Here is a 23,569-nt window from a genome sequence, read left to right as displayed (position 1 = left end):
GTTTGGTCTTTTCACATAGTCCCATATTTCTTGGAGGCTTTGTTCATTCCTTTTCATTCTTTTTTCTCTAATCTTGACTTCACACTTTATTTCATTAAGTTGATCTTCAATCTCTGATATCCTTTCTTCTGCTTGATCGATTTGGCTATTGACACTTGTGTATAGTTCACGAAGTTCTCATGCTGTGTTTTTCAGCTCCATCAGGTCATTTATGTTCTTCTTTCAACTGGTTATTCTAGTTAGCAATTCTTCAAACCTTTTTTCAAGGTTCTTAGCTTCTTTGCATTGGGTTAGAACATGTTCCTTTAGTCAGAGGGGTTTGTTATTACCTACCTTCTGAAGCCTACTTCTGTCAATTTGTCAAACTCCTTCTCAAACCAGTTGTGTTCCCTTGCTGGAGAGGAGTTATGACCCTTTAGAGAAGAGGTGTTCTGATTTTTGGAATTTTCAGTCTTTTTGCACTAGTTTTTCCTCACCTTCATGGATTTATCTAATTTTGGTCTTTGATGTTAGTGACCTTTGGATGGAGTTTTTGCATGGATGTCCTTTTTGTTGATATTGATGCTAATCCTTTCTGTTTGTTAGTTTTCCTTCTAATAATCAGGCCCCTCTTCTGCAGGTCTGCTGGAGTTTGCTGGAAGTCCACTCCAGATCCTGTTTGCCTGAGTATCACCAATAGAGGCTGCAGAGCAGCAAAGATTGCTGCCTGTTCCTTCTTCTGGAAGCTTCGTTCCAGAGGGTCACCCACCAGATGCCAGCCAGAGGTCTCTTATATGAGGCTTCTGTCAACCCCTGCTGGGACGTTTCTTTCAATCGGGAGGCATGGGGGTCAGTGACCCACTTGAGACAGTCTGTCCCTTAGAAGAGCTCAAGCACTGTGCTGGGAGATCCACTGCTCCCTTCAAAGCCAGCAGGCAGGAACGTTTAAGTCTGCTGAATCTCCATCTACAGCTGCCCCTTCCCCCAGGTGTTCTATTCCAGGGAGATGGGAGTTTGATCTCTAAGCCCTTGACTGGGGCTGCTGTCTTTCTTTCAGAGATGCCCTGCCCAGAAAGAAGGAATCTAGAGAGGCAGTCTGGCTCCAGCGGCTTTGCCAAGCTGCGGTAGGCTCTGCCCAGTTTGAACTTCCCGGTGGCTTTGTTTACACTGTGAGGGGAAAACTGCCTACTGAATCTTCAGTAATGGTGGATGCCCCTTCCCCCACCAAGCTCAAGAGTCCCAAGTGAACTTCAGACTGCTGTGCTGGCAACGAGAATTTTGAGCCAGTGGATCTTAGCTTGCTGGGCTCTGTGGGAGTGGGATCTGCTGAGCTAGACCATTTGGCTCCCTGGCTTCAGCCCCCTTTCCAGGGGAGTGAACAGTTCTATCTTGCTGGCATTCCAGGCACCACTGGGGTATGAAATAAAAAAACTCCTGCAGCTAGCTCAGTGTCTGCCCAAACAGCCGCCCAGTTTTGTGCTTGAAACCCAGGACCCTGGTGGTGTAGGCACCCGAGAGAATCTCCTGGTCTGCGGGTTGCAAAGACCATGGGAAATATGTAGTATCTGGGCCGGAATACCCCATTACTCATGGCGCAGTCCCTCACAGCTTCCCTTGGCTAGGAGAGGGAGTTCATTGACCCCTTGTGCTTTCTGGTTGAGGGGACACCCCACCCTGCTTCTGCTCGCCCTCTGTGGACTGCACTCACTATCTAACCTGTTCCAATGAGATGAGCTGGGTACCTCAGTTGGAAATTCTGTGTTGATCTCTCTGGGAGCTGCAGATCAGAGCTGTTTCTATTCAATCATCTTGCCCAGGTCCCTCCAGATGTTATCTTTGATGCTGCTTGGATGTCTGTAATTTTCAGTCACCTTTTGACCTCAATCCCCTTCTGCTTTCCACTTTCCTTAACATAAAAGGAGCCCCACATCCATATTAGCATAAGATGGTTCTTTAGGACATTAGTCTGCCATCTTCTTGGTTTGCTGACTCCCAGAAATCAAGTCATCTTCATTGCCCCAACACCTTGTCTCTCGCCTTACTGGCTGTTGTGCACTGAGTGGTATGAGCTTTGTACTCAGCTACATTGGGAGGACAACACTCTCTTGACCTTAAAAAGCTATTTCTAGGCCAGGCACAGTGGCCTGAAATCTCAGCACTTTGGGAGGCTGAGGTGGGTGGATTGCTTGAGTTCAGGCATTCAAGACCAGCCTGGGGAACATAATGAAACCCTGTTGCTATAAAAAAATTTAAAAATTGGCTGGTCACATTGCCTCATACCTGTAATCCCAGCACTTTAGGAGGCCAAGGCTGGTGGATCATCTGAGGTCAGGAGTTTGAGACCAGCCTGGCCAACATGGTGAAACCCCATCTGTACTAAAAATACACACACAAAAAAAGCAGCTGAGCATCATGGCAGGCACCTGTAATCCCAGCTACTCGGGAGACTGAGGCAGGAGAATCGCTTGAATCCGGAGGCAGAGGTTGCAGTGAGCCAAGATCGCGTCATTGCACTAGTTGTCTGGGCAACAAGAGCAAAAGTCTGTCTCAAAAAAAAAAAAAAGAATTTTAAAAATAAAAAACAAGCAAAAACTAGCCTGGCATGATGGCACATGATCTGTAGTCCCAGCTACTTTGGAGACTGAGGTGCAAGGATCAAGTAAGCCTGGGAGGTTGAGGGCTGCAGTGAGCTATGATCACATCACTGCACTCCATCATGAGTAATGGAGTGAGACCCTGTCAAAAAAAAAAAAGAAAGAAAGAAAAAATGCTATTTATAATGTCTGTACTATTGTTGATAAGATTTTTCTGGCTATGAAGATGTTAAGAGATTAGCTAAATTTTCAGACTCCCGAAGGGTCTGGAGTAGACTGGTAACTAAGTAATTTAGCTTTGGTCATAGTTAGGACCCAGGTGGATAAGGAAGGCATCTTTTGGTACTCCATGTTAGTCACACATTTTTGTGGGAAAAAATATCAAATTGTTTACCTTTTTTTTCCCTTGTGAAAGATGGATATATTTTGGAAGAGCTGGTCTTGGCTTTTTGCAACATGTACTCCAGTGATCTAAATGATTAAATGCTCTTCCCCCACTTCCCTCCATAGATTTTGAGCAATAGTCTTAGCTTCTTTCTTAGTCCTGTACAAGGAAACTTTCCAGTAGTAACCATTAAAATCCAAATAAAGTTAAAAGATAACCAAAAAAGTGAATATGTTTCCATCTGGAATCTCTTCATATTTCAGCGTGAATAAATTGGCAGATACCTGGTGGAGCCCTAGGGCCAAAAACTGAGCTTATTTTGTTTCTGTTTTCCTTTCTCCTTTTTCTTCCTTGTCAGTTGGATAACATCTCTGCTGATTTTTTGGAGACTCAAGCCTTCGTGATGGCCATTTGTCATTCCCTCAGCTTCCATGGCTTCTGGCTATGGGTACTAAAAAAGCACCAAGGTGAGGAAAAATCAGGAAATCATATTTATCCAAATATCCCTTTCCAGAATTTCAACCAAATGTGGAAACCTAAGCCAAGTGACAAAGTAAAGATTTCCTTTCCATGGATCTTCTAATTGCCCCAAAAAGGCGGCCCCTGGGAGCACTGCAGATTTTTCAGCGTTCAAGGTGTGTTACTGTAGACTGTTAGTCATAAGGCAGATGGCAGGGAATCTGCTGGAAGGCTGAATTTTCACTGGCGCCAAATAGGGCTGACTGCACAGTAGTTAAGTGGGGAAGCTGTCAAGGAAAGAGACACTTTCCCTCCCCTACAGGGACAGTTGAACCACATACTTCCCTCCTTCTCCGGTTCCCAGTTGCCCTGGGCATTTTTCTCTGTTACAGCATTTCACTCTTGAAATGAATGGCACTTAGCAGGGAAGGTGTCTTTGGTAAGTATTTTACAACAGTGCAGGAGTTAACAGTTTCTTTTTTCATTAAAAGTGAGTTTTTGGTGGCTTTGTGACTGGCAGCCTGGAAACTTCTTACTTCCCTTTGATCCAGTGATTTCATAAAGAGTCCCCTTTTCCCAGACATCTGCCAAAGGGAAGGTTACGCTCCTTTCCTTGCTTCCTTCCGCCTTTGTTCCCTGCTTCCTTTCCCTCCCAAGAGTCATCAGAGAGATTTTTTGTGAGATCCCTGTGAATATATGCACAGTGATGGATGCTGGATAACACTACAACCACAACAACCTTTTATTCACTGGATGTGTGTGTATGTTTGCACATGCATGTGCATGTGTGTTACTGTGTGTATGTGCATGTGTATGGGGAAGAGTTTAAAAAAGTGACATGGAAGGTAGCCATTGCTCATTTTAAAAGACAATATAAAAGAGAGGAGAAGAGAAAAATAGTAGTCACTTTACAAAATCAGTGGACCTACCAATTGCAATTTTTTAAAATGTAGATCTGCTGCTGTTAATATTCCACTTACAGCCAATTAAATATTGACAAGGTAATTCTATTGCAAGGGAAATAATGTACTGTTCCAAAGTCAAAATGTGTCCTCCTTAAGGACAGGTGTTATATCACAATTATTACTACTGCCCAGAGCTTACCACAGGGCTTGGCGCAAAGAAGGCACTAAAGATTTGTTAACTTGGATTGAAAAAAAGCTAGTAGATCACTATATCATGAACTCTGCAAAAGTATTTATGAGAATTAGGATAGTGATTATATGTAAGTGGAAGCTGATTTATCTGTTATTCTTCTGACCTACACTTTATTAGCACAATCACTCTTCCACAGGATGATGCACCTGAGACATTACAAGGGCTTAAAGTATCATCTGAGGCATCCAAGAAAAATTTGATTATATTCTGTGGAATTTTAGTACTTTTGATCTTAAGGGTATTTTACTATACTTTAATTCTTTAAAAATTAGCAATTCATTAATATGTGGGATAAATTGTTATAATCAGAGTCTATAATTAACCAGAATGCCGAATGTGTAGCAATAAAATAGGTTTTTACGTGGACAGAGCTGGGTTGAAAAGTGGGTTTGACTGTTGCTAGCTTTGTCATCTTGGGCAGGTTCTTTAACTTGTCTAAATTCTTGATTCCTCATCTCTGTAAAATGGAAAGACCTAAAATAACCTCCACCCTCCAGGGCTGTTGTTAAGATTAAAGGAGGCAAACTATGTAGGGAGCTTAGCACAGTGTCAGGGATTTGGCAGTCCTTCAACAAGCAGTTGGAATAGGAGCAGTAGGCTACCCTGGAGTCTGTGGATGCTCCCCATTTTTGGTGCCCTGTGATTATTGTATAGAAGACATACTGGGACAGAGGAAACCCTGGGTGTGTTTTATCGGACAGCCTATATTCCTGCTCCAGGGCTTGGAACCTTACAAAAAGACAGAAAGTCATAGGAGCTGGGAAAGCTTCTCCAGTATTTGGCAGCATGTATTTAGTAACATGGGTGGAATTAGTCTAGATGTACATTTTTCCAAATATAATTTGTTGCTTTCTAAGGTGGATCTATACTCATACCTGTGTTTTTCCTCCAGTCCCACAGGCAATTTGTGATCAGTTCACTGAAAATGCCATCTGTTCTTTGTAGTGGGAAATGAAAAGAAACTGAGTTCTCAGCATCACTGTGAGATTTGCATTTGAAAAATAGGTGTCACATACTTTGGTCCCCATTTCTTTTAAGTGTGAAGCTAAATGCTAGTGACTTCACTAAGTGTTTGGAAGCAAGATGTTAATATCATAATTATCTTTTTCCTTAATGAGATAATATTGAGCAGCAGCTTTAGAAAAAAAAATCTGAATAAGATGCTGAGAATAAAAGAAAGATGCGTTGGCTGGCTTTCCTTTCTTTCTCTTGGTGGGGCCCAGGCTGAAGAGATGGGGATGTACCCATGAGGTTTTTCTTGAAAACTCAGGCTACCCTTTCTGTATACCCTAAACCATTCTCTGTGAACTGCATAAGAGCTAAAGTCTGAGGAGGTTCTGTTTTTAGACAACTGTTGGTTTCTTTAGGCATAGAACCTCAGGAAGTCACTGTAGAATTTCTGGAGAATTGCAGTTTCTTCCCCATCCCTCCATGCAGTTCCACTTGCAATTTCAGGAGTTACCAAGACCACTCTCACTTCTGAAACCAAATGCACATTCAGAGATTCCCCAAGACCTGTACGGAGACCCCTATTGAGAGATCCCTGTTGTTCAGGCTTGATAATTCACTAGAACCCAGAAAAGCTGTTATATTCTTGGTTACTGTGTCAGTCTGTTTTCACACTGCTAGAAAGATATTACCTGCGACTAGGTAATTTATAAAGGAAAGAGGTTTAATTGACTCACAGTTCTGCATGGCTGGGGAGGCCTCAGGAAATTTATAATCATGATGAAAGGCAAAGGAGAAGCAAGGCCTCTCTTCTCATGGTGGCAAGATAAAGAAAGAGCACAGGGGAAACTGCTACTTTTATTTATTTTTATTTTTTTGAGACGGAGTTTCACTCTTGCCGCCCAGGCTAGAGTGCAATGGTGTAATCTTGACTCACTGCAATCTCCACCTCCTGGGTTCAAGTGATTCTCCAGCCTCAGCCTCCCGAGTAGCTGGGATTCCAGGTGCATGCCAGCAAGCCCAGCTAATTTTTGTATTTTTAGTAGAGATAGGGTTTCACCATGTTGTCCAGGCTGGTCTCAAATTCCTGACCTCAAGTGATCCACCCACCTTGGCTTCCCAAAGTGCTGGGATTACAGGGGTTAGCCACCACACCCGACAGAAACTGCCACTTTTAAACCATCTGACCTCATGAGAACTCCCTCACTATCACAAAAACAGCATGAGGGAAACCACCTCCATGATCCAATCACATCCCACCAGGTCCCTCCCTCAACACATGGAGATTACAATTCAACATGAGATTTGGGTGGGGACACAGAGCCAAACCATATCAGTTACTGTTTATTACAACAAAAGGATGCAGATTAAAATTGGAGAGGAAAGAGGAGCATAGGGCAGGGTCCAGTGGATAAGGCATGGGGCTTCCACTTTGGCTCTCCCAGTGGATTTGTGTTGGATAGTGTCTATTTATTTCAACAACATGTATGGCAATGTACACGGAGTACTGCCAACCATATAAGCATACCTGATTCTTGCTGTCCAGAGTTAGAGTTTACTGGAACTTAGTCATGTAGACATGGTTGACCCCTGCATGACCTAGCTTAGGCTCCAAGAGGTTGAGCTAATATCACACAGACCTAGGCTCCCCACTCTAGGTCATATGTAAACTTAGACTATTTGGCATGGCCCAAGTCCCCCAGGTAAGCAAGGACACTCTTATCAACAAAACATTCCAAGGGCTTAAAGGTTACCTCTCTGGATCTGAGGGCAAAGACCAAACCTCAATATGGACAAGGTTAATCCTTTACTGCACTCCACTCTGCCATTCTTCAACACAGATATGCAATTTAAGATCCTGATACAGATTTAAGTGAGGTGGCCACACATATCAAGTCTACGTACAACTTATCCCTGGCCCCTTGATCTTCTGAAGCTTGCAATTATGGGTGAGATTCTGTATGTAGGTAGGATTCTGCCAGAATTAAGGAAATGGACAAATTCTTGTCATGCCACTGCCCTTTTGTACTCAGGCCTGACCTCACCACACCATAAAATATGGCCTAATAATTATGTAATTTTGTTTCAGGGATGGTTTATAAGTATTATTTTCCTGATTCTTGAACCACATTTAGCACTGGATAACAGCATCCTCATCCTTGAAAGAAAGTGCATATTCTTGCTAGTATCTATTAGAGGAGTGAATTCCTCTAAATATGCAAGCTCTCTCATCCCTAAGAACTACAGAAGGCTTTCTTGGAAATTATTAAGAAACAGAATGACTTTTTTGTTTTAGTTTACCTTATGCATCCATCCATAAGAAGAAGGTTTGCCAGAGTGAAATTTAATCAATGTTCTCATTTTCTTACTACATTTCCAACAAACTTATTGTTAGAATGTTTTCAGTTATCATCAAAAGTTCACATCTCTCCATATCTCACCTCCCACTTGGGTGAGATAAGCTCAGCTTAGGAATCAGACACTGAAATACTTTGGGAACTAGGTGAGTAATATAAATGTCTGCAGTGGTACAAGTATGTGACAACTCGTATTACTGAAGAGTGTCGCAAAGTGTAGATTGCCAGCCTGCCTAGAACATTCATTTTTTTTTTTTTTTTTTTTTTTGAGACAGAGTCTTGCTCTGTTGCCCAGGCTGGAGTGCAGTGGCGCTATCTTGGCTCACTGCAACCTCCGCCTCCCGGGTTCATGCCATTCTCCTGCCTCAGCCTCCGGAGTAGCTGGGACTACAGGCGCCCACTGCCATGCCTGGCTAATTTGTTTTTTGTATTTTTAGTAGAGACAGGATTTCACCGTGTTAGCCAAGATGCTCTCGATCTCCTGACCTTGTGATCCACCCGCCTTGGCCTCCCAAAGTGCTGGGATTACAGGCGAGAGCCACCACGCCCAGCCAGAACATTCATATTTAGACTTTTAAAATATTTTTCAGGTAGCCAGGTGCAGTGGTGCATGCCTATTATCCCTGCTACTCAGGAGGCTGAGGCGGAAGCATTGCTTGAGGCTAAGAGGTAGGGGCTGTAGTGCATTATAACTGCACTTGTGAATAGCCATTGCACTCCAGCCTGGGCAACACAGTGAGACCCCATCTCAGATAAAAGCAGAAAAAAATATTTTGCAGGCAAATGAAACACATCTTTTGACATGGCCCATGCAACACCATTTTAGGACTCTTATATTAAAGAGATAGATAAGCAAATGACCAAATATTTGTAGGAAAGCAGATAGAGCTTAAGATTTGGCTCAATATTTCAAGTATTTTCAGATTACGGAATTATGCCTGAGGTTGACTATACAGATTCAGCTTTCCAATTTCCCCAAGAAATGTAAAAACAAAAGTTAAACAAATAAATGTCTCAAATATTGGGTGGAGAAACTGAACAAAAATAATTCCCTTTGTTCTTATTTGTCTTTATTGTTTATGGCATGAACTCATAACACTGGTGATTGTGCTTGACTTGGAAAGGGGAAGTTGCTTTTTACTTAAAAGCACCTGAACTGCTCTGTAATAGGAATAATAGAAATACATATGTTAAAGTTGCAGGAAGTAAATAACAATATCTAATATTTAAATTAAATTCTAGATGTTGAAACAAGGGGTGGTAGGAAGATTTATGCAGTAACATTTTTGTCATTTTCTGTCGAATTTAAGGTTGCACAAAAGATATGTGGTCTATAAGGCATATTTATGGAAAGCAAATATGTAATTATTTTATGGAGATTGAAGTAAAGTCCAACTTCCTGCATTTCCAGCACATAGTAGTCATCAATAAATTATTACTGAATGAATGAATGAATGCTTGAGTTCCCTTCTCAGTGCCAAGTGTACCAGGCTCTCTAATCACATATAGTTCACATCACGTGAAAAAAGATAAATGATTCATAATAAACAATGACCATCTTCTTTTCCTCTTATGGAAAATAAGGAGCAGAAAGGCCAATGTTTGAAAGGAAATTATTCTCTTGATAAAATTCCAAGTACTTGAACTTTTCTAAGGCCGACCTTCCCAGTGAGATTTTAGATCCAAAGAGTTTCAGTAAGGAATTGGCGTAAGCACTCACAAGTTTGGGTGCTTATCTAAACCGAAATTAATCTCTGAACCTTTTGAGGTTTTCTGACTTCTAAAGAAAGCTGAGAAAGCCAGAGAGGGCAGAGAAATCACAGAGAAAAACAGAGGAGAGTGATCATGGGAAAAGCTACAGAGGCCAGAGAGATCACAAGGGCTGAGAGAGCAGAGGAGGGCAGAGAAAGGGTTAGGAAGTAGAAGAGAGGGATAACAGAGGAGCAGAGGTAGCTTGGAGAAGCCAAGGAGGCCAGAGCAATCACAGAAGAGATGCTGAGGGCAGAGAGAGCACTAAGAAAATATAACTGAATGGGGAGATTAGAGGGGAGCAGGGGGTGAAATTGTGGACAGAGCAATCAGTGCAGAGGAGGAGGGGGCAAGAAACATGCGCTCAAGAAGGGCTAGACTATAAACTGACTGCTTAAGGGAAGAATGTTTGTCATGCCTTTTATTTTGATTGTGATCATTTGAAACCTGGAAAAGATTTTCCTCTTCTTTCCTTTCCTCTTTTTTCTCCTCTTCACCCTTGTCTCATCTCCTCTGAGAGAAGAGGTAGATAGGAGAGGAGAGTAAGGAAGTGAATTGAATATTTCCTAGAAATTTTGCAGTTTGATTATCAATATGTCATACCAAACGAATGCAAGTCTTAAAAAATGAAACTGTCTTGAAGTAGGATATAAGCTGTGTTTCTTCCTTCTGAAAATTCATCTTTCTTCCTTCTTAAAGGAAGAAACTACTATATTTGGTGAAAAGAAAAAAAACATGCATTTTTAAAAAGAAATAAAGAAATAAATAACGCAGCAAAATCAGGTTTTATTAAAGAGTACTACTGTTTCCTGGACAGACTCCCTTTATCACACGATGAAAGAGCAGCGTGAGTGAATTACATCAATGTATTGCAGTGTGTTGCAGACCACTTATGCATGACACAGTGCCTAGAGTCACAGTTTTAGCTGATCTCCTTGGAGGCCATACCTCTTCTCAATTCAACCCCATCCTTTACAGATGAAGAACTTGACATCCAGGGAAATTGGCGTACTGTCTCCAGGCCATGCACCTACTTAATAGGAAAGCTTTAAAGTTCATCTTTACTAAACAAAATTCTGATAAGATGTGTAACTGCATTTTCTCAGGTTCTGAATTATAATTTATCTACAGGCTATGTAGATTGTAATTGGAATGAAAAGTAGAGAAAGCAGTTATTTTAGCCCCACCCTCAAAATAACTCCTTGGCCTGGCTTCTGGGGACTTTTGGTGGTATGTCTCCTAGTTCCATTGTAACATGTTGATAAGAGCTAGCTTTCTTATTTTCCCCAAATAGCTCTCACACATAAACACTAACCCAATCCATCTGGGTTTGTATTGTTCAGTTATCGTAAGTATGGGATGTTTATTCAGGACTAGGGTGGGGTGGAGGAAGAGTCAAGCCGGAGAGTCGATTAATAAGCCATATCTATCACCAACATAAAAATATGCAACTAAGAACAAAACGGGTAGAGTCAGTTTTCTTCATATTCAAAATACAATATAGAATTTTTACCATTATCAAAGTCTTTTCTCCAACTGCCTTGCTACAGAACAAGTAACAAAAATAGTATAGCCTTTCCTCTTACTAACTTCTTATACTTTCTGGATAATTTCTTATACTTTCTGGGTTCTAAAACTTCTTATATTTTCTGGGTAACTCCTTATACTTTCTGCGTTCTATAACCTTTATACTTTATACATGCTACTCTCAAACTTCATAACTAATTTTCCTATTTCAGACCTTGGGCCTGAGTTAAAATAATGGAAACTTTTAACATTACTTCTAACTTCCAGCAGCAACTGGATTACAACAAGTCCTCAAACCTCAGCATTGTTCTACTCATCAAAACAAAGGCCTTTGGTTCATTTCAAGAATCTTATCTAATGACTGCATTGTGCTATTTATTTTTTTCTCAAAAATAATTTTAATATTGATAATTTCTTTACCAGTAATCACTGTTTTTTTTTTTTTTTTTTTTTTTTTTTTTTTTTTTTTTTGTATCTTCTTTACCAGTAGTCATCTTCTGGAGTAGAGGGATACAAAAAAATTAGAAGACAGTTACTTTTTCCAAGGATCTTTTTTGGGAGATAAGGTAGACCAACAAGAACTCTTGTTCTTATTTACAATGACTTATGCACATCTGTCCCTTTTTCTTTTTTTCTTTTCTTTTCTTTTTTTTTTTTGAGATGGAGTCTCTCTCTGTCACCCAGGCTGGAGTGCAATGGCGTGATCTCGGCCCACTGCAACCTCCACCTCCCGGGTTCAAGCGATTCTCCTGCCGCAGCATCTTGAGTAGCTGGGACTATAGGTGCCTTCCACCACACCTGGCTAGTTTTTGTATTTTTAGTAGAGACAGGGTTTCACCATGTTGGCCAGGCTGGTCTTGAACTCCTGACCTCCTGATCTGCCCACCTTGGCCTCCCAAAATGCTGGGATTATAGGCATGAGCCACCGCCCCCAGCCATTTGTCCCTTTTTCTGATGCTAAGTTCTTTAAGGTTAGAGGGTTTGGCATCTCCTCATAACCCATAGTATGGTCTTCATAACCCAGTAATTGTGATTTCTTGGCTGATAGACCTCTGCTAAGCCTCTCTAGGATCTTGAGCAGTGTGTCTGTCTTGCTCACTCACTGGTGTGGGCAAGCCAGCTTGACTTCCTTTAGTCATTGGTTCCATCATTTTCCTTCTTCCTCCTGTATTTTTCAGAGTTGATCGTATTGTCTATTGTCTTCGATGTTCCCATGCCTAGTTGCTTGGTCTTTCACTCTGAGAAAACAACATCTACGTGACTTCATGAACTTGCTGTGAGGACCAAATGAGATGCTGGGCACATTTGGGAAGTAAATGGGGAAACTTTTACAACTAGATGTGATTTTTTTTTTTTTTTTTTTTTTTTTTTTTTTGAGACGGAGTCTCGCTCTGTCGCCCAGGCTGGAGTGCAGTGGCGCGAGCTCGGCTCACTGCAAGCTCCGCCTCCCGGGTTCACACCATTCTCCTTCCTCAGCCTCCCGAGTAGCTGGGACTACAGGCGCCCGCTACCACGCCCGGCTAATTTTTTGTATTTTTAGTAGAGACGGGGTTTCACCGTGTTAGCCAGGATGGTCTCGATCTCCTGACCTCGTGATCCGCCCGCCTCGGCCTCCCAAAGTGCTGGGATTACAGGCGTGAGCCACCGCGCCCGGCCCTAGATGTGATTTTTACAGAGCTGATTACTTTAGAGTGAAAGTAGAGAATATAGGTAATTTACTTGGAAAATGGTATAAATATATTATTCATACCTTTGGTGTGTATGTAGAAATACCAGTAATTCTATAACATTTAATAACAATTAGAAACAAATTTTTATCTGAGCAACTACCACTAGCAATAATCATGAAAAACAACAGGTAATAGAAAAGCAACGTTGTTTTATTGCTCCATAGACCAGAAATATGCAATTAGATGCAAGCACTTAGATGTATGTGAAGCACAGTTGTAAGCACACACAGTTACCCTCATAGACTCAGTAAATACTGTCAGGCTGGAGCGTGGACTCTGGACGAAGATTGCCTAGGTCTGAATCTGGCTCTTCTCCTAACAGCTGAGGGATCCCCCCTCCCTCTTGTTCATTGTCGGTAAGATGGAGATGATGGAAATAAGAGTACTTACTTTTTTGGGTTGTTGTGACAAGTAAGTTAGATTTGCCATCTATAAAGTGCTCACAAAAGTGCTTAGCATACAGAAACACCACATAATTATTAGACGGAATTATTCTAGTACAACAAACATCTGAATTAAAGATGAAAAGCGTAGGGAGAAATTTGTTAAAGGATACAAAATTACAGCTAAATAGGAGTAAGTTCCAGTGTTCTACACCATTATAGGATGACTCTAGTTAGCAATAACATATTATATAGTTTCAAATAGCAAGAAGGAGGGTATTAAAGTTTCCCAAGACAAAGAAATGATAACAATTTGAGATGATGGATATCTAATTACTCTGATTTGATCACTATACATTACATGTATCAAAACACTGTGGTGGCTATGTACAGACATTATTTGTCAGTTAAAAAAATAAAGGAAGATGTGAAATATAGCCAGGCATGCCAATTTTTGTTCTTTAAGGCATTTAACATTAAGTTGTTCTTCACTTCTAACCCTGACTGAGGTTTCCTGGTGAAGACCTCAGATTCAGCTGAGGAGGGTGAAGAGCAACAAATGGTAGACTAATTCAAATGCTGGATGAGAGGGAATCAAACTGGAAAGTCCACTACCGCCAAATGGTTAAGGGAACAGGCATTGGGTAAGTTCTGGGTCTTCATCCCAGCTTTGCCAGTGGCCAGCTGTATGTACTACATCTCCCAGGCGGGGAGGCTGCACTGTGGTTGCGATGTGATAGTGCATGAATAGCAATGAGCACAGTACATGGCAGAAGGGCATGCTGTGTGGATGTTATTTCTGTTCAGTTTGCCAACTACGCATGATTCTGTTTTGTTTCAACTATCCGGCTTTGCTTTAATGACTTGGAAGAAACAGCAGATTTCTATTCCCTTTTGCAAATATTTTAGCACTTAAACATTGTCATTCACACAGTTGTTACATTGATAACAAAGCAAGCCTGAGCCCTGCTTGAGCAAGGTCTGTTCCTGGGGAAATAGCCTGTCTGTTTCCACTCTGCCTCATCTGCCATATTTTAGTTGTTAATTGGAGATGGAAATGTTTCCAAGTTTTCTTCTTCCCCAGGAATTGATCTTTTGGGTGAACATAAGCCTTAACCCCTTAAGCTTTATCACCATGCTTTCTCTACCTTATCAATTCAAATGGATTTAGCATGTATTATCGGTATTTAGATCTTGATTTTCTTTCTACTTCATTCTCCTTTAAAGCAATCTGTCTAGCTGAAAACCTCTTGTTAGAAGAGATTATATGATTGTTTTTTGGTTTTATAAACTGTTTGAAGAAGTGGCTGCACACTTGAGGATTTAAAATGATGTCTCAACAGGAAACGGCTTCTCTGTTGAAAACCTGATTTCTCACAGGGCTGCTTATTCTTTATATAAAAAAAAAACTTTTCAGATTCGATCACATTGCTGCCAGGATACTTCGTTTTATTTAAATGCAACAACACAAACATCACTAATCTGGTTTCCCCAAATTCATTTGCGTACTCCCTGTCAACAATGGTTTTATCAGCCATCAAAATCTAATTGAAATGGCAGTGCAGCATGTAGTCATCCAATAATTATAACATAAGCACACTGAAAATCCAGATGCATTTGAACAAAAGCCATCAAAGTAACATAAACAGGAGAAAAGGTAATTAAAGAGCTTTCTCTCCTCGGCTTTCCACATTGCAGGTTTATTTAAATGCAGCTCTAGCTGGAGACCAGAGGTGGATTGATTGGCCAAATTTGTTGGCTGATGCTATTCTGAAATGTGTCCTATTAAAAATGTGGTAAAGAAATTTAAAAAGCGTGACAATCATGGCACCCAGAAGCCCACTTTACTTCCTTCTCTGAGAACTTCTGTGGTAATGTGCACATGTGACAGTTAATAATAGGTGACAAAGAGCCTTGCCCTTTATCACCTGGACACCAGATCTTCAGAGACGTGGGCAAACAGAACAGTCTTTTTCCTGACTATAAAATCCTGACGTCATAAGGTTGCTCAGCATAGCCTGCAAATCTCCACTTGGGTTTTTCACGTGCTGGAGAAAAGGAAGCTGCCCAACTATCAGAGGCTGTAATGTGTGAATGCAAGCAGTTTAGCAATGAGAGATTCAAACTTTTGAAAGAGAGGTAACAAAGCCCTAAGAATAAGCCCTGGTCATGAATGTATATATAGTCCTGGGGCTGGTTGGCATAGCAACTATTTCTGAGAACCCTGATGCTGCTTAAGTAAACAGCTGAAGCACAGAGCGTGCCTCAGCTAAGCTGGGTCCATCTGTAGTATTAGCCTGTGAGGATCAGAACAGGAACATTTTCTCCAGCGTATCAGTGATATTTTGGTATCTCCTCCTAATAACTATTGTTCTCAGCACTTCATGGCAAGCCTCCCATTCTTTCTGGTTTTCCGTATGGCTGTTTTGTTGAACAATCCCAATATAGGTAAATCTAACGAAGTTGGTTTTGGAATAACTGAAAAGGTCTAAGCTCAGTGTCTTTCATTTGTTATTTGCCAATAATTTCCAAAGAAGGAAAATTGATGATTCAACAGCAACTCATTATGATGATCCAACAGATAGGATAGCTGTTGGAGTTTTCATTTCAAAGTTCGGCACACTGGGTGATGGCAAATGTTTTAGAATCTGACAAACTTGGCCATAGTGTCTGGTTCCACCATGAAAAGAGGTGCGACATCAGTTGTATTACTGATCCATTCTGGCATATGACTGATTCTTTCTGCAATTTTTTTCTTGTATGTAGAGTAAGCACAGTGATAACTACCTCACGGGTATTTAATGATTGACTAAGATAATGTATTTAAAATGCTAAGCACGTACACTGCTCAAGAAATGGTAATGCTAACATACCCTGTTGAGTTCCTATATCATGGCTATTTTAGAATTGGATGCATTCATTGTCCAGCACTCTCCATATGATTCAGCAGTAAATCCTAACTTGTCTAAGCCCAGTGTGGTGGTCTAAGTCCCTTCACTCGTGACTGATTTATGGTGGACATGTAACCTAGTTTTGGCCACTGAGATACGAGGGGAGGTCTTAGTACACAGAATAGTGCTAAGAAATCAGATGCACTTGGAGTAGGACAGTAAGAGGCTCCTAGGAATGTTAAGGTAACAGAGTGTCCAAGAAAACACACTGTGAGAGTTTGTATACACTTGCAATTGGACCCTCTAAATATCTGAGATTTGTGAGTAACGATAAGAAATTTCTGTTTGGGCTGGGCTTCATTATATATGATACTCTTCTGAAAGTGGACTATGCAGGCTATAGCATTTCAAAAGTACAAAGCATTTAAAAATATACAATCTAGGAGGCTGGGCACAATGGCTCACCCCAGTAATCCCAGCACTTTGGGAGGCCGAGGTGGGTGGATCACTAGAGGTCAGGAGTTCGAGACCAGCCTGGCCAACTTGGCGAAACCATGTCTCCACTAAAAATATAAAAATTAGCCAGGCATGGGGATGGGTGTCTGTAATCCCAGCTACTGGGGAGGCTGAGGTAGGAGAATCGCTTGAACCTGGGAGACAGAGGTTGCAGTGAGCTCACGTGGCACTGCACTCCAGCCTGGGAGACAGAGCAAGATTCTGCCTCAAAAAAAAAAAAAAAGAAAGAAAAAGAAATACACATACACACACACTCTATAATGCTTTGAAAAATATGTAGTTGAATAATTCACCTGTGTCTTGTTTCCATAGAGAAAGGTTACAAGAGAAGAGTTCTGTCTCTTGGAAACTTTTGAGTTCTTTCCAAACAGCTCTTTTTGGACACATATGAGAAGCTAGTAAGGGCTGTAACTGATAGGTCCCTTCCTTCCTTGGGAAGTTTTCTCTAGACCACCCATTTCTGATGAGGGAAGAAACTTTAATGATAAAAAATCAGCCAGGTGTGGTGGCTCACGCCTGTAATCCCAGCACTCTGGGAGGCTGAGGTGGGCGGATCACGAGGTCAGGAGATGGAGACCACGGTGAAACCCATCTCTACTAAAAATACAAAAATTAGCAGGGCGTGGTGGCGGGTGCCTGTAGTCCCAGCTACTTGGGAGGCCGAGGCAAGAGAATGGCGTGAACCCAGGAGGCGGAGCTTGCAGTGAGCACTCCAGCCTGGGCGACAGAGCCAGACCAATTTGAGTCTCTTTTATTGACATCAAAAGAACTGTGCTTCCTGAGAAACACGAACTGAGAAATGAGAACTTCTGAGTGTCTGGAAGAGAATTCTGAATGTTTTATATTCAGACTCCCATGTCTTGATCTCCCTTATAAATCTTTGCCCAAAAGATAGTTCTTCTAAGTACAGAATGATTTATTTTTATATTACTTTTGCCACTGATAATTTTAAAGTTTTGTGTTTCTAAGAATTTGGAAGTATTTTTATGAATCATATTTTTTCTGATTATTATAAGTTAAGGTTTTTCTTACTCTGTAAAACTTAGGATATTGTGAAGGAGGATGAGATAACAAAGGATGAAACCTAGTGTCTGTGAGCTGCAAGTTCCTCTCCTTGGGAGTTTCACTGAATAATCTGCCTCTAATATGATGCATGATATTGTCTTGGCAGTTTATGATTTTAAGGCAGTAGAACATAACACATGGGAAGGAGCTATCTTGATCTATTATATCAAGAATCCACAATTTATAGCTCTATTTGGTAGTAAAAAGATACTCCCTGAGAGCTAGAAGGCTGTGTATATCTGTAGTGATAAGAATGCAGTCCTTTAAAAATACCTTGATATCATTATATTTGTATGAAATCTATCATTGGGGTGAAAATTCCTTTGTTTACAACTTTATATTTTATATAAACATATGAAATATGTGTGTTTGTTAATATGCACTATTACATTAAATTTCCACAGTAGTCCTGTAAATTATGTGAATTCCTGATTCACAGCTAAAGAACCTGAAATACAGGGAAGGTGGCTAACTTGGCTGAAATCACAGAGCAAATGAGTGGCAGAAGGACTCAACTCCCGGTCTTTGATTAACCATATTGGTTTATTGTTTTTATTTTGTTTTGTCTTTTCACAGCTGTTTCTCTGAGTATTTATGGTTTGGCATAGGGCTAACACTATTTATTAATAACTATTTGTAAAAAAATTTTGGAAGATGTTTTATACCCAGTTTTAAGGCCATGGCTAAAGGCTAGTTAGTTCTTGTCCAACAAGGCTGCATCCATAACCTAGTCATTCCTTTCCTGGAGCTCTCATGTGTATAGGCTACTATGCACCTGCCCTAATTACCCCAGGGCCAAATACCAAACAACTAGGGCAGGTCCTCTGCCCTGGAGCCTGAGTCCCAGAATTGTTCAAATTAGTCCATTCACAGGAAGCCCTCTTAAGCTGCCTCTCAGAGCTCCAGCTTGCTGTTATGCTTCCTCTGTCTAACTTCCTGTGTGGCCCTGCCTGGCAGCCTTCTCTCTTTAGGAGCTGTGAGTAATAAAGAGTTCTGCTTTTTATCTATCTGAGTTTCATTGTGTTGTTTTGCCCTCCAAAGAATCTTTGGAGTTTAAACTTGTCTCTAACCTTTTTAGTTGAACTGTGGTATAACTAGAAAAGCTTTGGATAGGAAGACAGGCAACTGGGTTTCTTCTACAATAGGCTTATGCATGGCCCGGTACAGGTTTATTCAACCTCTCTGAATATCAGCTTCCTTCCCTATAAAATAAACAACAATCCTAAAAGCAATGGTTACTGATCTGAATTGGAATTCCATAATTTTGTAGTATAAATTGGTGGTGCCAAAGTATAAGAGCACCCAAGGACAAATTGAAACATGATTATTCAACTGGAAGGCAGTGCCTGTATTCGATAAATGGGAATCTACTAGTTTGGTTTATCCACATATAAGTTATGTTAACATGATAAAAGATATGAGGCTGGGTGTGGTGGCTCACACCTGTAATCCCAGCACTTTGGGAGGCCAAGGCGGGCAGATCACCTGAGGTTTGGAGTTCACGACCAGCCTGACCAACATGGTGAAACCCTGTCTCTACTAAAAATACAAAATTAACTGAGCGTGGTGGCACATGCCTGTAATCCCAGCTACTCAGGAGGCTGAGGCAGAAGAATCGCTTGAACCTGGGAGGTGGAGATTGCGGTGAGCTGAGATCGCGCCATTGCACTCCAGCCTGGGCAACAAGAGCGAAACTCCAGCTCAAAAAAAAAAAAAAAATCATGAAGAAACCTTTTTGTTAAAATGATTTTTTTAAGCACACATAACTAGGCACTAGCTAATAAAACAATAAAGACCAGTGCCTGCTTGGTAGCCCATTATTTTATCACGAGAAGCTTGTATGTTGTAGGACTCTGAAAGTCTCCTTTCCAGAATGTAAACTATGAATTCTGAGATGGTTTGTTAAAGTTCCTTTGAGATTTTTTTTTTCACACTGTCTCTCTTTCTCTCTCTCTCTCGCTCTCTTATTTTTTTGGTCAGAAACTTCAGAAGCTGCTGAAGCTGCAGATTTTGGTGTCATTGACCTGCCTTCCTCTTTGTTTGGCGGTTGATGAATCCTTGGGGAGAGGTGTCTGTAACCCTGATGGAGAGCCAGAAAATAGAGTTTCTCTGAATGGCAGCCCCTAGACACTTGATTTTTCTGAAAGATAGGCTCTTGATCAGGCCAGCAGGGGCTTAATGATTTATGCCTTTATGCCCAACTCCAGATAAAGTTAGACTACATCCTAAAGCGTGCATAGGAGAAAAAGCTATTACTGCACTTTGCTTGTTGGTGATAAATTCTACTAAAAAAAGAGAAAAGGAGACACAGTATTAAATAGCTTTTATTTGAAATGGTTTCCAAATTCTGCAACCTAGGGAGGATGATAATAGAATAGGGAGTACAAAACACTTAGGTAGGTCTCATCCTCTTCCCACCAGGCTTCCTTTCTATTTAGGATTGAGGCCAGGGTTTTATGCAGTATCTGTATTTTAGAACCAGAATGGATGAATAATAGCATCGCTAAAATTTGGAAGAAGCATATGATTTTTTTTAACCTCCTATCACCTCTTATCTAAAGACAAATGATTGTGTTTAATAACTTAAATAAGAGATGAACTCAGGATTCCTCCTTGGGACTGGAAATAGAACTAAGAGCCTAGGTTATAACTTCCCATCATTCTAGAGCACCTGGAGGATTCTGCTACTTTTAGAATTAGTCTTAGAATTGTAGATTCTATAAAATACTTTCTCCTCCATGTCTATACCAATTCTGCCTATCCTTTAAGGCTCAGTACAAGTGAAGAGCCAGCTCCTTCAGTGGAACTTTCTCCAACAGAGCAGACCTTGATGCTTTGCTTAGATGCCCTCAGCTCCCTTTAGCACTTCTCTGTGTTTTCTTGGGCTCAGTATGCACTTCCCTGTGACCACAGGCACCTGGAACTTTCTTTGAAGGACTGCCCAGGCTACTGCAGCCTCTTTGTCTACACGTCCAGAGACTCCCGCAGACAGCTGTAGTGCCTAAGAGCTCGCTTCCCAGAGAGGACCGTGGCCAATGGGTGACTGGTGCAGAAGCTTGGAAGCCCATTTCCTTTGCCCAGGACAATCTCTGAGGTGTTAACTTATATTGCAAACATCCTATGGAGGATCAGGCTGAAGCAATCTTCTGTGAGATATTGAGATATTACCCTGGCTTGACTTCTTCCCCCTTCTGGTCTGGCTTTCCCCATTCCTTTAGCAGTTTATTTTAAAGCACTTTTGTAATGCACATCCTATCTCAGGGACTGCTTCACAGGAAATTGACCTAAAACACAAGTTTTCTGTTGTACCATTTCTTTGAATTCTAAGAGCAATTGCTAGTTAGTTGAACACTAGTAACAGGCGCTGCCGTATTGCTTGCTCTTTTTTCCCTCAGAGATTGTGATCTCTCTGACGATGGCTGGAATCCTATTTAATGTTTACTGTTTTTATTTTGTTGTTTTATCTCTCATCTAATTTTAAAAAAGGTCTTTAAGGCCGGGCGCGGTGGCTCAGGTCTGTAATCCCAGCACTTTGGGAAGCCAAGGTGGGTGGATCACCTGAGGCCGGGAGTTTGAGACCAGCCTGACCAACATGGAGAAACCCCGTCTCTACTAAAAATACAAAATTAGCCAGGTGTGGTAGTGCATGCCTGTAATCCCAGCTACTCGGGAGGCTGAGGCAGGAGAATTGCTTGAACCCGGGAGACAGAGGTTGTGGTGAGCTGAGATCACACCATTGCACTCCAGCCTGGGCAACAAGAGTGAAACTCTGTCTCAAAAAAAAAAAGAGATCTTTAAGAGCTTTGCAATAAATGAGTAAATAGGATAAAACCAAAGTCAGTGGATAGAAAATGAAGTATGAGAATCAAAAAATAAAGGGAGTGGGGAAGAGGAAAAACCAACAACTTCAGACTGAGAAAGGCAGCTGAAATTAAGAATCATATTTAGTTTGTGCTTCTTAGCAGCTTGGACAAAGATGGAAACATAATTTCCTAGATAATTTTTAATCCTTAGTAGTACAAAGTTGTTTTAGTTATCTATTGCTGTGTAACAAATTACCCCCAAATTTAGCAGCTTGAAACAACAAACATTTATTATCTCTCACGGTTTCTGAGGGGCAGAAAACAGGGAGCAGCTTAGCTGGGTGGCTCCGGCTCACTGTCTCTCACAAGGTAGCAGTCAAGCTGTTGGCAACAGCTGCAGTCCCATCAAGGCTTGACTGGGGCTGGAGAATCCATTTCCAAACTCACTCATGTGGTTGTTGGCAGGCCCCAGTTCCTCGCTGGCTGATGTCCAGAGGCCTCCCTTCCCGCCACATGTGCCTCTCTACAGGCTGCTGAACGTGCTCATGACGCAGCAGCTGCTTTCCCTGGAGTGGCTTATCTGAGAAAAAGAGAGAAAGCCGAGATGGAAGCTGCAGTGTGTTACAGCCTACTCTGGGAAATGATAAACTCTCACTTCTGCTGTATGTTATGCATCTCACCGATCAACTCCAGTGCAACGTGGGAGGGGATGCCACACTGTGCGAATGCCGGGAAGTGGAGATCACTGGAGGCCATCCTGGAGGAGGATGACCACAGAAGTATATGGCATATATTAATTTCTCCTGATAAGATGAAGCTGATAAGAGTGAAAAAGATAATTCAAAGGAGGATCATGTGTACTTTCTTTTTGTATGCTCCATTTACTCATTGTATAAAGGGTTCTCAGCAAATATTTATGGATATTCACAAATCTACTAGTCTTCCAAGTTGTTTTCTTCATAAAGAAAAGTAGGTCAGCTGCAAGCATAAAGGACAAAATATAATGTACAGGATACTGTAGTGGATGCTAACTTGGGTATTTTAAGTCAATGTTCTTTTAAAAAGTGTCATAGCTATGTCATCTCCTCTATATTTCTAATGCTAACACTCTAAAGCAAGTGCTTAGATTTCTGCAGGAGCTTCTCAATGTACTTTCCCTTTGTCTAGATTCTCTTATGCTATATCTCACTTTCATCATGTCATTATTGTTTAATGACTCATCACTAATAGAATAAAATCCAATCACCTTGACTTTTCAAAAGCATAATTCATCTGTTCAAGTCTCTATTCCATTGCTTCCATCAGGAGCCCTTTACTTTAACCTGGAACTATTCTCACTGCTTTCCAAAAGTCCACGCTAATGTTTAACTCTTAACTTTTTCTTGTTGCTGTATCCCCTTCTGGGAATTTCTTATTCTATTATTTGGCATCTCCATGTCCTTGTTCAGCCAGCCTTCCCAGTGTTTACATATCTTCAGCACGTCTGCCTTAGTGCAAGGCCTCAGTATTTCTTAGGTAGATTGTTATCTTAACGACTTTTTCAATTCCTGGGTTCCTTCTGCTTTATCCTCCCTATTTCTCCTTTGTTGTTTTTACACGTCAAACTGATTGTATAATTTTGTTTACAACAACACACTTTGAGAGCTTGACACTTAGTAGGTACTCAGTAATTGTTAATTGCATGAATAAAATGTCCAGGCAAATTCCCACTCCCATTTCCATGAAGTTTTAACATAATTTTGCATCTCACTTTGATCTTTTCCGCGTTTGAAGTCCTGCGATACTTATTGTCTGCATCACTTATTTTGATGTTCTATAATATGCTTCCTCCTATTATCACTTAATTCTTCTCTTATCTTTCATTCATTCATATATTTGTTCATTCATTTATTCAACACCTTTCTTGATAGGCTACTCTATGCCACAGATTATGCTAGGTCTTGGGAGAATAGAATGCTTGGCAAACACAAATAATATTTCTGCTTTCATGGCCTTTGGAGTCTACTTGTAAACAGAGACAATGAT

Source organism: Pan troglodytes, chromosome 14 (assembly GCF_028858775.2).
Source record: "Pan troglodytes isolate AG18354 chromosome 14, NHGRI_mPanTro3-v2.0_pri, whole genome shotgun sequence".
Taxonomy (NCBI): domain Eukaryota; kingdom Metazoa; phylum Chordata; class Mammalia; order Primates; family Hominidae; genus Pan; species Pan troglodytes.
This window is presented reverse-complemented; position numbering follows the sequence as displayed.